Source organism: Dendrobates tinctorius, unplaced genomic scaffold, assembly GCF_039654945.1.
Source record: "Dendrobates tinctorius isolate UK_male_01 unplaced genomic scaffold, ASM3965494v1 ptg000155l, whole genome shotgun sequence".
NCBI classification, from domain to species: Eukaryota; Metazoa; Chordata; class Amphibia; order Anura; family Dendrobatidae; genus Dendrobates; species Dendrobates tinctorius.
The window spans coordinates 2,129,245-2,141,583 of record NW_027361822.1 but is presented as its reverse complement, the minus strand read 5'-3'; positions in this window follow the sequence as shown (position 1 = coordinate 2,141,583).

Genomic DNA, 12,339 nt, shown 5'->3' with positions numbered 1-12,339 from the left:
TCAAAGGGAATATCGAGAGAAGTTGTCAGCAAAAGGTGGGTTATGAGCTAATATGTATATTGAACTAATATATGCATTTAGATTTTATATTATCCAGCATTTCATATTTTCTCTTCCATAAAATTTCCCCCAACCCTAAAACATTGCTTGGTAATAACCAAGGAATGCAATATTGACACCGTGTATATTATTTCCTCCCATTTTTTGCTAGCTCTCATTACACCATATTCATTATGTATGTTTTTAATTGATTTTAATGGTTTGGTTTGTTCATATTTGTAACATAATACTCTCTGATTTCCTATTATTGTGTTGTGTGCACTCCATTGTACCATGCAGCATTCTCTTTCCTTTTGTAATTCATTGTTTGCATAGTGAGCAGCAACCCTTGCTTTTGGTCCCCTTCATTACCTTATTATATTTATTTTTGTGGTGCCCATTACACTTTTTTCTTCTTAGAAGTTCTCATAACCCTCATACACTTAGTATTGAAGTAGATTTTTTTTTTTATATATTTGTGCTGTGTTGCTTGTATATACCCGTAATATTCTATTATATTATTTTTAGTTACCTTGCACTGACAACAAGGCAACGTACACCTCAGGAGTGCCGGAAGATCCTGGATGTGGCAAAACAATCATTTTTAAAGTGTGTTCAAGCTGCCAAAGATGGATGTGTGCTTCAAAGCACCCAGCTGGAGATGGTTTACTATCTGCATGCCCTTCTCGTGCTGAAGCATCTGCAGAGACCGGGGGTCGTACAGAACATGACTGTAAAGGCCCCGTTACATGCTTCACTGTCCCAGTGATCTCACCAACGATCCGACGTGGATGGGATCACTGGGATATAGCTGATCGCTGGTGCGCTGTCACATAGGCAGACTCACCAGCGATCAGGACCAGCGAGCAAGCTGGTATCCAAGGTAAACAGCGGGTAACTAAGAGCCGCACGGCTCTTAAATACCCCGTTTACCCTGGATACCAGCGTGCAGCGTCGCTGATCGTTGGTCTCTCGCTGTCACATGCAGCGATTTGTGCTGCCCAGCGGGAGATCAACGACAGAATTATGGCCCAGAGCATTAAGCAACGATCAGTCAACTGATCGTTGATTGTTGCTACATGTCACATGCAACGATGTTGAAACGACATCGCTGCAACGTCACCAAACTGGTGACGTTGCAACGATATCGTTCACAATATCGTTGTGTGTAACGGGGCCTTAAGTCCCTCTCCTAGTTTTTTCAGTACTCATACTAATTTTTGGTTTACTTTATGTCTAACCTTTAGTTTCTGCATCCTTAGGTGTCTGAGTGGAAGGAGAGGATTAGCCACACATATGATGTGGAAGACCTTCCTACATAGCAAATGGCGACATTTATGCTGAGGAGGAAGAAATGGTGAGATTTAGTTATGTTCCTTATTAATTTATCGTTTAATACATGAGGACACATTTCTATTATTTTACTATGTTACTTATTAATATGTCCTTTTGTTCTATTTCTAGTGGTTCAGAGTCTACTATGAAAGAGTCAGACCGAAGCTTGTGAGGAAGAACTCTCCACAAGAGACATTTTTCCTCTCAACCTCGGGGAAGGAGATCTTCAATGTCTCAAATGACATTGCACGGTACCATAACAAATAAGATTTACAAAACTGACCAATTATTCTTGATTTAAAAGTACAGTGCCATGACTTATTCTTCAATAGTAAATTTAGTGCTATGTATTTTTTTCTCCATTCCTTTCTAGGTAGATTGGCAGTGGTAGCAAACTGTTTTGGGGGTAATATGATTGATCTCCTATTAACCACTGATCAGTTGTGTGCCAATCAGATGTGCAGCACCCAAAATATACAATGAATGGCGCTCAGAAATAATGATGGGTGAACCACTGACTGTTCTGGCCTGGGGGGGTTCAGCCAAAAGCCGAACATTTTATTAAACGTTCAAGCTCGGGTACCAGAACAGTACCACAACCTGAACATGGAACCCATTCATGTGAATGAGAGACCCCGACACCCCTGGTTTTTATCATTCTTCAATAATATAGTGCAATGTATTTTATTTTTTCTGTAATCCTTTCTAGGTACAAACTTCTGGTTATTTCACATCAACTTGTGAGGAGGGTATGTGAGACATGGACTCTCCCAAACTATTCTGACTCAGAGAAGTGTCTCTTTGCGAAATATCTTGCACACACCAATATGATTGCTGAAAGGACGTACAGAGAGAAGACCCTGACGGACATATGCCATGCATACAAACTGGTGGCACAGGCAGGGTAAGAAACCAGTGATGAGCCTCAAGCAAGCACTTCAAGGTAATATATTGTGGGTAGTAAATTCATATACGCTCTGTAATATCACTTTTTTTTAGCTGTGTCCCAGCTATGAAAAGCTATTTTAGGTCTTCATAACTACTATAACATTAAACTTTGATTCTTTGAACATTAAACCTCCACCACCATGATTGGCAGTTAGAAAAAAAGTAAAATATAAGGTTTTACTAACTTCTACTCAGGGACAGGGCCGTATTTAGAGTTTAAGCTGCCCTAGGCACTTTTAGTGCTGCCTCCCCCATTGGTGAGTGCGACTAATGCAGACACTTTGGCAAAAATCGCTGCTGTGAAAGTAGCCTTTTTCCTTAGTGCAGCCATCTCCCCAGTGCAGCCGTTTCCCCAGTGCAGCCATCTCCTCAGTGTACCCCTCTCCCTAGTGCAGCCATTCCCCCAGTGCAGCCGTCTCCCCAGTGCAGCCGTCTCCCCAGTGCAGCCATCTCCCCAGTGCAGCCATCTCCCCAGTGCAGCCATCTCCCCAGTGCAGCCATCTCCCCAGGCCAGCCATTTCCCTAGTGCAGCCATCTCCCCAGTGCAGCCATCTCCCCAGTGCAGCCATCTCCCCAGTGCAGCCATCTCCCCAGTGCAGCCATCTCCCCAGTGCAGCCGTCTCCCCAGTGCAGCCATCTCCCCAGTGCAGCCATCTCCCCAGTGCAGCCATCTCCCCAGTGCAGCCATCTCCCCAGTGCAGCCATCTCCCCAGTGCAGCCATCTCCCCAGTGCAGCCATCTCCCCAGTGCAGCCGTCTCCCCAGTGCAGCCGTCTCCCCAGTGCAGCCGTCTCCCCAGTGCAGCCGTCTCCCCAGTGCAGCCGTCTCCCCAGTGCAGCCGTCTCCCCAGTGCAGCCGTCTCCCCAGTGCAGCCGTCTCCCCAGTGCAGCCATCTCCCCAGTGCAGCCATCTCCCCAGTGCAGCCATCTCCCCAGTGCAGCCATCTCCCCAGTGCAGCCATCTCCCCAGTGCAGCCATCTCCCCAGTGCAGCCATCTCCCCAGTGCAGCCATCTCCCCAGTGCAGCCATCTCCCCAGTGCAGCCATCTCCTCAGTGCAGCCATCTCCCTAGTACAGCCATCTCCCCAGTGCAGCCGTCTTCCCAGTGTACTCATCTCCCCAGTGCACCCATCTCAGTGCAGCCATCTCCCTAGTGCACCCATCTCCTCAGTGTACCTATCTCCCCAGGTCAGCCATCTCCCAAGTGCAGCCATCTCCCTAGTGCAGCCATCTCCCTAGTGCAGCCATCTCCCTAGTGCAGCCATCTCCCTAGTGCAGCCATCTCCCTAGTGCAGCCATCTCCCTAGTGCAGCCATCTCCCTAGTGCAGCCATCTCCCTAGTGCAGCCATCTCCCCAGTGCAGCCGTCTTCCCAGTGTACTCATCTCCCCAGTGCAGCCATCTCCCTAGTGCACCCATCTCCTCAATGTACCTATCTCCCCAGGTCAGCCATCTCCCCAGGTCAGCCATCTCCCCAGGTCAGCCATCTCCCCAGGTCAGCCATCTCCCCAGGTCAGCCATCTCCCTAGTGCAGCCATCTCCCTAGTGCAGCCATTCCCCCAGTGCAGCCATCTCCCTAGTGCACCCATCTCAGTGCAGCCATCTCACCAGGTCAGCCATCTCCCCAGGTCAGCCATCTCCCTAGTGCAGCCATCTCCCTAGTGCAGCCATCTCCCTAGTGCAGCCATCTCCCTAGTGCAGCCATCTCCCTAGTGCAGCCATCTCCCCAGTGCAGCCGTCTTCCCAGTGTACTCATCTCCCCAGTGCAGCCATCTCCCTAGTGCACCCATCTCCTCAATGTACCTATCTCCCCAGGTCAGCCATCTCCCCAGGTCAGCCATCTCCCCAGGTCAGCCATCTCCCCAGGTCAGCCATCTCCCCAGGTCAGCCATCTCCCTAGTGCAGCCATCTCCCTAGTGCAGCCATCTCCCTAGTGCAGCCATCTCCCTAGTGCAGCCATCTCCCTAGTGCACCCATCTCAGTGCAGCCATCTCACCAGTGCAGCCATCTCCCCAGTGCAGCCGTCTCCCTAGTGCAGCCGTCTCCCTAGTGCAGCCATCTTCCCAGTGCAGCCGTCTTCCAAGTGCACTCATCTCCGTGCACCCATCTCCCTAGTGCACCCATCTCCTCAGTGTACCCATCTCCCCAGTGCAGCCATCTCCTCAGTGCAGCCATCTCCTCAGTGCACCCATCTCCTCAGTGCACCCATCTCCCCAGTTCACCCATCTCCCCAGTGCAGCCATCTCCCCAGTGCAGCCATCTCCCCACGGCAGCCATCTCCCTAGTGCAGCCATCTCCCCAGTGTACCCATCTCCCCAGTGTACCCATCTCCCCAGTGCAGCCATCTCCCCAGTGCAGCCATCTCCCCAGTGCAGCCATCTCCCCAGTGCAGCCATCTCCCCTGTGCAGCCATCTCCCCTGTGCAGCCATCTCCCCTGTGCAGCCATCTCCCCTGTGCAGCCATCTCCCCTGTGCAGCCATCTCCCCTGTGCAGCCATCTCCCCTGTGCAGCCATCTCCCCTGTGCAGCCATCTCCCCTGTGCAGCCATCTCCCCAGTGCACCCATCTCCCCAGTGCACCCATCTCCACAGTGCACCCATCTCCACAGTGCACCCATCTCCACAGTGCACCCAGAGGAGAGGGGAGGATCCGACCCGGACTTCCATTAGAAAAAAACAAAAACTTTGCCCAGGTGCCGCCCCACCGCATCGTCCCACCCTAGGCACATGCCCGCGGGTGCCTAGTAGCAAATGCAGCCCTGCTCAGGGATGCCGAAGCCTGCACTGCCCAGGAGGGAGACCGCAGGGAAGAAGACCGAAGACTCCAAGTGGACGCAACTGACCAAGGTGAAGATAGTAACGAAGAGGATGAGATCTGGACTACAAGGTGAATACATCAAAATTATGAACCTGACTACAGCTAGTTTGTGCATGCATCACCTGATTGTATACTAATGGTCATTTTATTCATATACCCATCTAATTATCTTTTTTCAGAGCAAGATCACCCTTTCCCCAGCTCAGGATAACGAGGTCCCAGAGAAAGAGGATGGGGCAGGGCAGGAGCCCCTCTAGGTAATGAGTGTTCACTGTCTGACATTAGTGATTGGAAAATAAAATACAAAAAAACTCAAACTGTCTGACCTCATGTAAGGTAGAAATTTCAGTCTCATTTTTTTTTGTTCTTTAAAGGCATGAAGACCCAACAGACAGAAGGAGGGACACACTATCAAAACGTGTTCCCGTCATCTACCTACGTCGTCTTGATGAGGACACTCCCCAACCCGGTGCACGCTCTGTAATATCATCACATTTTTATTTTATTTTTTAGCTGTGTCCCAGCTATGAAAAGCTATTTTAGGTCTTCATAACTACTATAACATTATACTTTGATCATTCTAACATTAAACCTCCAGCACCATGTTTGTCAGTTACAAAAAAAATTACACTTTTCACAGCCCTGGTACTTCCATACATAACTTTAGGCCTTTGTAACATGCTAACTTTTTAATCCAATTATGAACCTAGCCTGACACCTTGGTGTCAACATGACTCAACAATCACTCAGGCAAAGCAGTGACCTCTTAAAAACATTAGCATTTTGAGAACTCAAACATCTAGGACTGTGGACTTGGTATTGCAGTGTATGTTTTAATATATTTACTTCTTTGCTTCCAAATACAGTAAGATATAAGGTTTTATTAACTTTTCCTTAGGGATGCCGAAGCCTGCACTGCCCAGGAGGGAAACTGCAGGGAAGAAGACTGAAGACTCCAAGTGGACCTGACTGACCAAGAGGATGAGATCTGGAATACAAGGTGAATACATCAAAATTATGAACCAGTCTACAGCTAGTTTGTGCATACTAACGGTCATTTTATTCATATACCCATCTAATTATCAAAGATCACCCTTTCCCCAGCACAGGATAATGAGGTTCTAGAGATACAGGATGGGGCAGGAAAGGAGCCACTCAAGGCACTGATGATACTTACTGTTTGACAATATAGTTATTGGAAAATAAAATAAAAAAACAAAACCCAGAAGCTGTTTGTTCTCATGAAGTTGTAATTTCAATCTTCATTTTTCTCCTTCGCGTCATTGGGGGTCACAGATACTGTGGTTGTATGCTTCTGCCGCTAGGAGGCTGACACTAAGTGAAAAAAAGAGGTTAGCTCCTCCTCCGCCGTATACACCCTTGCCCCTATTGCGGGCGGAAATCAGTTTTTTGCTTAGTGTCCATGGAGGCACACGTCTGTTTTTTTCTCCAGACTTTTTTCGTCTTTTTCCATGAAGATGTGATGGGCAACGGATCCTATTGAAAGGGTCCAATTTCCCCAAACCAACAACGGGCGAGCACGTGCGAGTGTCCCTCTACGTATCCTCTCCCGCGTTGTGGGACACAATGCCGGACTTAGCCCTGACCACCCCTAGGTATTGAAACCATGGGCTGTACAGAGGCACAAGACTAGTCTGTGCGGCCCCCACTGCTCCACCAATGCTTAGACTGCAGTGCTGCAAGGTGGCGGACGGTCCCTCTCCTCACCCCCTGAATGGGTCAGATGGAGCTAGTGTGCCTGCACCGTCATATTTTATCAAGGCCCCCTCACATACCTGCGCTCAGGCTGAAGAGGATCATCGGTGAAGAGAGGGTCTGGGAGGGCTTCTGCAAAGATCTCAGGGCTGGAGCCCCCAGGCGGCGGAAGCCACCGGCCATGCAAGGCTGAGGGTGGCTGGATCCGTCAGGCGGCGCTGCGCAGTGAGTGGCGCCATGTTTTTTGTGTACCGCGCCCCCGCCAGTCGGATAGTGGAAAAATTGAGGCCGCGGTTTCAGCAGGAGCTAGGCCGCGGCCGGAAGTCCCGCACATCACTTCCAGCGGCCCGCCCCGCACTGGGCGGCGGCAAAGACATTTAGGCCCCGGCTTCGGAGCGCGGCTAGGCCGTAGAACGGAAGCACCGCCGCTAGAGCGGTTTTACATGCTGGCTCATTCCCACAGCTGGTGGCGCGCGATTTGAAGAAAGCAGCCAGGACAGGGGGCGCAGGACTGGGGTAAATGCTGTCCGAGAGGCCACGCTACAGGGAAAACGAGGTGCTACCTCCTCCCCACATCCCCAGCAGCGGACAGATACAGCATGTCCTAAAAAGCAAAGACGCACATGTTCTTTTACGCTGCATGCATCTCTTGTCGGGCTGCGTTTCCGCGGGCGCAGAGCAAGCGATTATGCGAAGCCTGCGAATCCGAACGCGCCCAGGAGCCCTCCCCTGCGACCGTGACCAATGTGTCAAATCCCCCGGAGTGGGCCCTATCACTGTCACAGTCCATGACGTCGCTTACGAGAGCAATAGAGTCCCTTCAAGTCCCAGATAGGGGCATGGACAATGGCTCGCCGGCCTTAGAGGGAACCTCCACCTCACAAAAGCCTCCGGCCTGCAGGGGCCGCTCTCACTCCAGGCAGACCTAGAGGAAGCGAATCCACACTGTGTCGCCCAGTCCATCCGGTGCCTTGGCATCCTTAAGATCTGCTTCTCACTCCCCGTCACCAGTGGTTGATAGCGAGCAGACCTCAGATTGCGACTCAGACAAGCCCCTTGACCTGGACACTCCAGGGTCACGTGAAACAGTGGACAGCCTCATAGAAGCCGTCAATCAGACCCTGGGGATTGAGGATGATCCCGCAGCGGCTACGGGGCAGAAAGTGGCATTTAAGCGAGTGAAGCGCCCGCACAGAATTTTTTCCTCTCACCCTGAGTTTGAGGACATAGTGCAGCGGCACAGAAAACGTCCAACAGGCATTTCTCGGGTCAAAAGGCACTCGAAACAAGGTATCCATTTGCTCCGGACCTCCCTAAAAGATGGATGGAATCCCCGATGGTGGATCCTCCGGTTTCGCGCCTAGCCACTAAGACCCTGCTATCCGTCCCTTGTGTTTCCTCGATTAAGGATCCCACGGATGGCCTTATAGAGAGCTTAGCTCGCTCAGTATATGAGGCGTCAGGGTCAGCACTCGCTCCCTCATTCGCAGCAACTTGGGTAGCCAAGGCTATGATATCATGGTCATAAACATTAAACAAGGTCGTGCAGGAGCAGGATCTATGTGCAGAGATTTCGGAGGTCGCAGGTCAGATGGCGATGGCCGGCCACTTGCTGCCGCTAATGCAATTTCTATCAGAAGAGCCCTATGGTTAAGGACATGGCGAGCTGATTCTTCTTCTAAGAAGTCTTTGACTTCCCTGCCTTATCAGTGCGGCTGCCTATTTGGGGAGAAGTTGGATCAACTTATCTCCGACTCCACAGGAGGAAAGAGTGGGTTTCTCCCTCAACAAAAGGTCAAACCGCTTTTTCGTCACCCGTTTCAGGCACGTTTTCGGGCCTTTCGCAACACCGGGTGGACTACAGCGGCCAATTCTGCCGCCTCAGGCCGCCACAACCAGGATAGGGAGCGGCTGGTCTCATATAGAGCCAACCCATTGGGGAGAATGCGTACTCAGCAGCCCAGATCGAGGGGATCCAGATCCCAAAGATCGTCGGCCAAATGACTCGAGGCCTTTACCAGACGACACCAGCAAGGTGGGTGGCCGCCTACTCTGGTTTTTTCACGTCTGGGTCAATGTCGCTCATGACACATGGGTAAAGGAATTGGTGGCCTCAGGTTAAAAATCAGAATTTGTCAGATACCCTCCAAGACGTTTTTTTCTTTCCCGGCTTCCCAGGATGGATGCCCAGGCAAGGGCTCTATTGGGAGCCATCAAATCGCTCCAGCACACCGGAGTCATTGTTCCAGTGATGGAACACGAAAAAAATCAGGGGTTCTATTCCAAACTTTTTGCGGTTCCCAAGAAGGACGGGTCTGTCAGGTCTGTTTTGGACGTGAAGCTTCTGAACAAATTCATCAGGATCAGACATTTCCGGATGGAGTCTCTTCGGTAAGTCATATCGGCCATGGAGCAGGGAGAATACTTGGCCTCAATAGATATCCAGGACGCCTATCTGTATATTCCCATTTTTCCTCCTCATCAGAGGTTTCTACGCTTCGCCATCAGCGATCTACATTTTCAGTTCGTAGCACTAACCTTCGAGCTAGCCATGGCTCCCAGAGTGTTCACAGAGGTTACGGCAGTTGTCATGGCCATACTGCATTCTCGAGGCATAGTCGTCTTGCCTTATCTGGACGACCTCGGGGTCAAAGGCCCTTCAATACGGGCATGCGAGGAAAATGTCAACATCACGCTAGATACTCTTGCCCGCTTAGGGCAAGAAGTCATCCCTTGTGCCAGCTCAAAAGATCTCCTTCCTAGGAATGATTCTCAACACTCGCCGAGGGTTGGTAATTCTCCCTCAGGAAAAGGTGCTAGCGCTCCGGCAGGGAGTCCGGACACTTCATCAACCAATCCCTGATACCATCCGATCCAGGATGAGGAGTCTAGGGAAAATGGTGGCGGCAATGGAAGCAGTACCGTTCGCCAAGTTCCATCTTCTCCCCTGCAGCACGCACTTTTGTCAGTTTGGGACAAGAATCCCTTCACGCTCAATCTGCAGTGCCGACTGTCCTTTCAAGTCAGGCAGTCGCTCGGATGGTGGTTAACCAGTTCCTCTCTGACCCAGGGGAAACCTTTCCCCCCAGACCATTGGTTGGTGATGACAACCGACGCCAGTCTCCTCGGCTGGGTAGCGGTGTTTCGCCACCACACGACCCAGGGATGGTGGTCGCCACAGGAGGCACGCCTCCCGATCGACTTATTGGAAATCCGAGCAATTCGGCTGGCTCTGCAAAAGTTTCATCACTTTCTAGCAGGCCGCCCTGTCCAGATTCAATTGGACAACGCCACGGCGGTGGCTTAAATAAATCACCAAGGGGGCACCCGCAGCAGAGCAACCATGCGCAAGGTGGGGCACGTTCTTCAGTGGGCCGAAGCAAACCACTCGATTTCGGCTGTCCACATCCCGGGCGTGGAAACTTAGGCGGCAGACTTTCTCAGCCGGCATGGTCTTGCGTCCGGAGAGTGATCTCTACATCCCGAAGTCTTCCGGCAGATTTGTCAGCTGTGGGGAACTCCGGATGTGGACCTGATGGCATCCAGAGTGAACGCCAAGGTGCCCACATTTGTCGCTCGGGCCGGGGACCCGCAGGCAATCGCTGTGGACGCGTTGGTTCTGCCATGGAACCAGTTTAGCCTCCCATATCTATTTCCCCTGCTGCCACTACTTCCGAGGGTCATCAAGAAGATCAAGACGGAAGGGGTTCCGGCGATTCTGCTGGCCCCAGACTGGCCCCGTCGAGCGTGGCACGCAGATCTAATGCAGCTGCTCGCCGACGTTCCTTGGCGCCAGCTAGAGCGCCCAGATCTACTTTCTCAAGGGCCGATTTGCCACCCGAACTCAGGGGCCCTGTGTTCGATGGCATGGCCGTTGAATCTTGGATTCTAACCCAGGCAGGGTTCGGGAGCAAGGTGGTCGCTACAATGATTAGTGCCCGGAAGCCTGCTTCAGCACGAATTTACCACCACGCCTGGAAGGTGTTCTTTGCTTGGTGTCGAGGCCGCGGTGTTTCTCCGCTGAGATTCTCGATCCCCAACATCTTGGCTTTTCTCAAGTCGGGCCTAGACTCGGGCTTAGCCCCAAGTTCCCACAGGAGACAAATATCAGCCTTATCCGTCCTGTTCCAGCGCAGAATTGCTACCATTATGCAGGTGAAGACTTTCATCCAGGGAGTCTCCCACTTGGTACCTCCCTATAAGGCACCTTTGGATGCTTGGGACCTTAGCCTGGTCCTAAGTGTTCTGCAGGAAGCTCCATTTGAACCGCTTCAGGATATCTCCTTGAGGTACCTTTCCTGGAAAGTGGTGTTTCTAGTGGCCATCACTTCTATCAGGCGGGTTTCAGAACTGGCAGCCCTATCCTGCCAAGCCCCGTTCCTCACTTTCCATAAGGATAAGGTGGTGCTCAGACCAGCCCCTCCTTTTCTGCCGAAAGTCATGTCCTCTTTTCACATTAATGAAGATGTTGTCTTGCTTTCATTTTGTCCAGCACCGGTGCACCATGTGGAAAAGGCTCTTCACACGTTAGACCTGGTACGAGCCCTCCGGAGGTACGTGTCGAGGACGGCACCCTTTCGTCAGATGGACACGCTGTTCATGCTCCCCGAAAGGCGCAGGAAGGTACTCGCTGCCTCAAAATCGACCATAGCCAGATGGATTTGTTTGATTATTCAGGAGTCCTACCGCATTAGAGGCACGTCGATTCCAGCAGGGATCAGAGCGCACTCTACTCGGGCAGTGGGCGCTTCGGCACCAGGCTTCGACGGAACAGGTTTGCAAGGCAGCAACCTGGTCCAGCCTGCACAGATTTGCCAAACGTTATAGTATCCATGCTCAGGCCTCAGCGGATGCGAGCCTGTGTAGAAGGATTCTCCAATCAGCGGTGGCGCACCTTTAAACAAGAGGTGCATGTAGCTTGGATCGGTGAGTCAATCTCCCACCCAGGGACTGCTTTAGGACGTCCCACAGTATCTGTGTCCCCCAATGAGGCAAAGGAGAAACATGGATTTTTGTGATAACTCACCGTAAAATACTTTTCTTCGAGACGCTCATTGGGGGACACAGCACCCACCCTAATAGCCAGTTGACTCTTGTATTGTTTAAGTTAATATTCATTTACTAATTTGATATAAGGGTGGTGTTTTGGACATGTTATACTTGTATTAAGGCTGATTTTGTTGTCCTCCTACTGCTTTGGCACCAAACTGATTTCCGCCCGCAATAGGGGCGAGGGTGTATATGGCGGAGGAGGAGCTAACCTCTTTTTTTCACTTAGTGTCAGCCACCTAGCAGCAGAAGCATACACCCACAGTATCTGTGTCCCCCAATGAGCTTCTCGGAGAAAAGGATTTTACGGTGAGTTATCACAAAAATCCATGTTTTTTTGTCTTTTAAAGGCATGAAGATCAAGCAGAGAGAAGGAGGGCCACTGCCAAAATGTGTTCCTGTAGTCTCCCTACGTCGCCTACACTCTGCCCAAGCAAG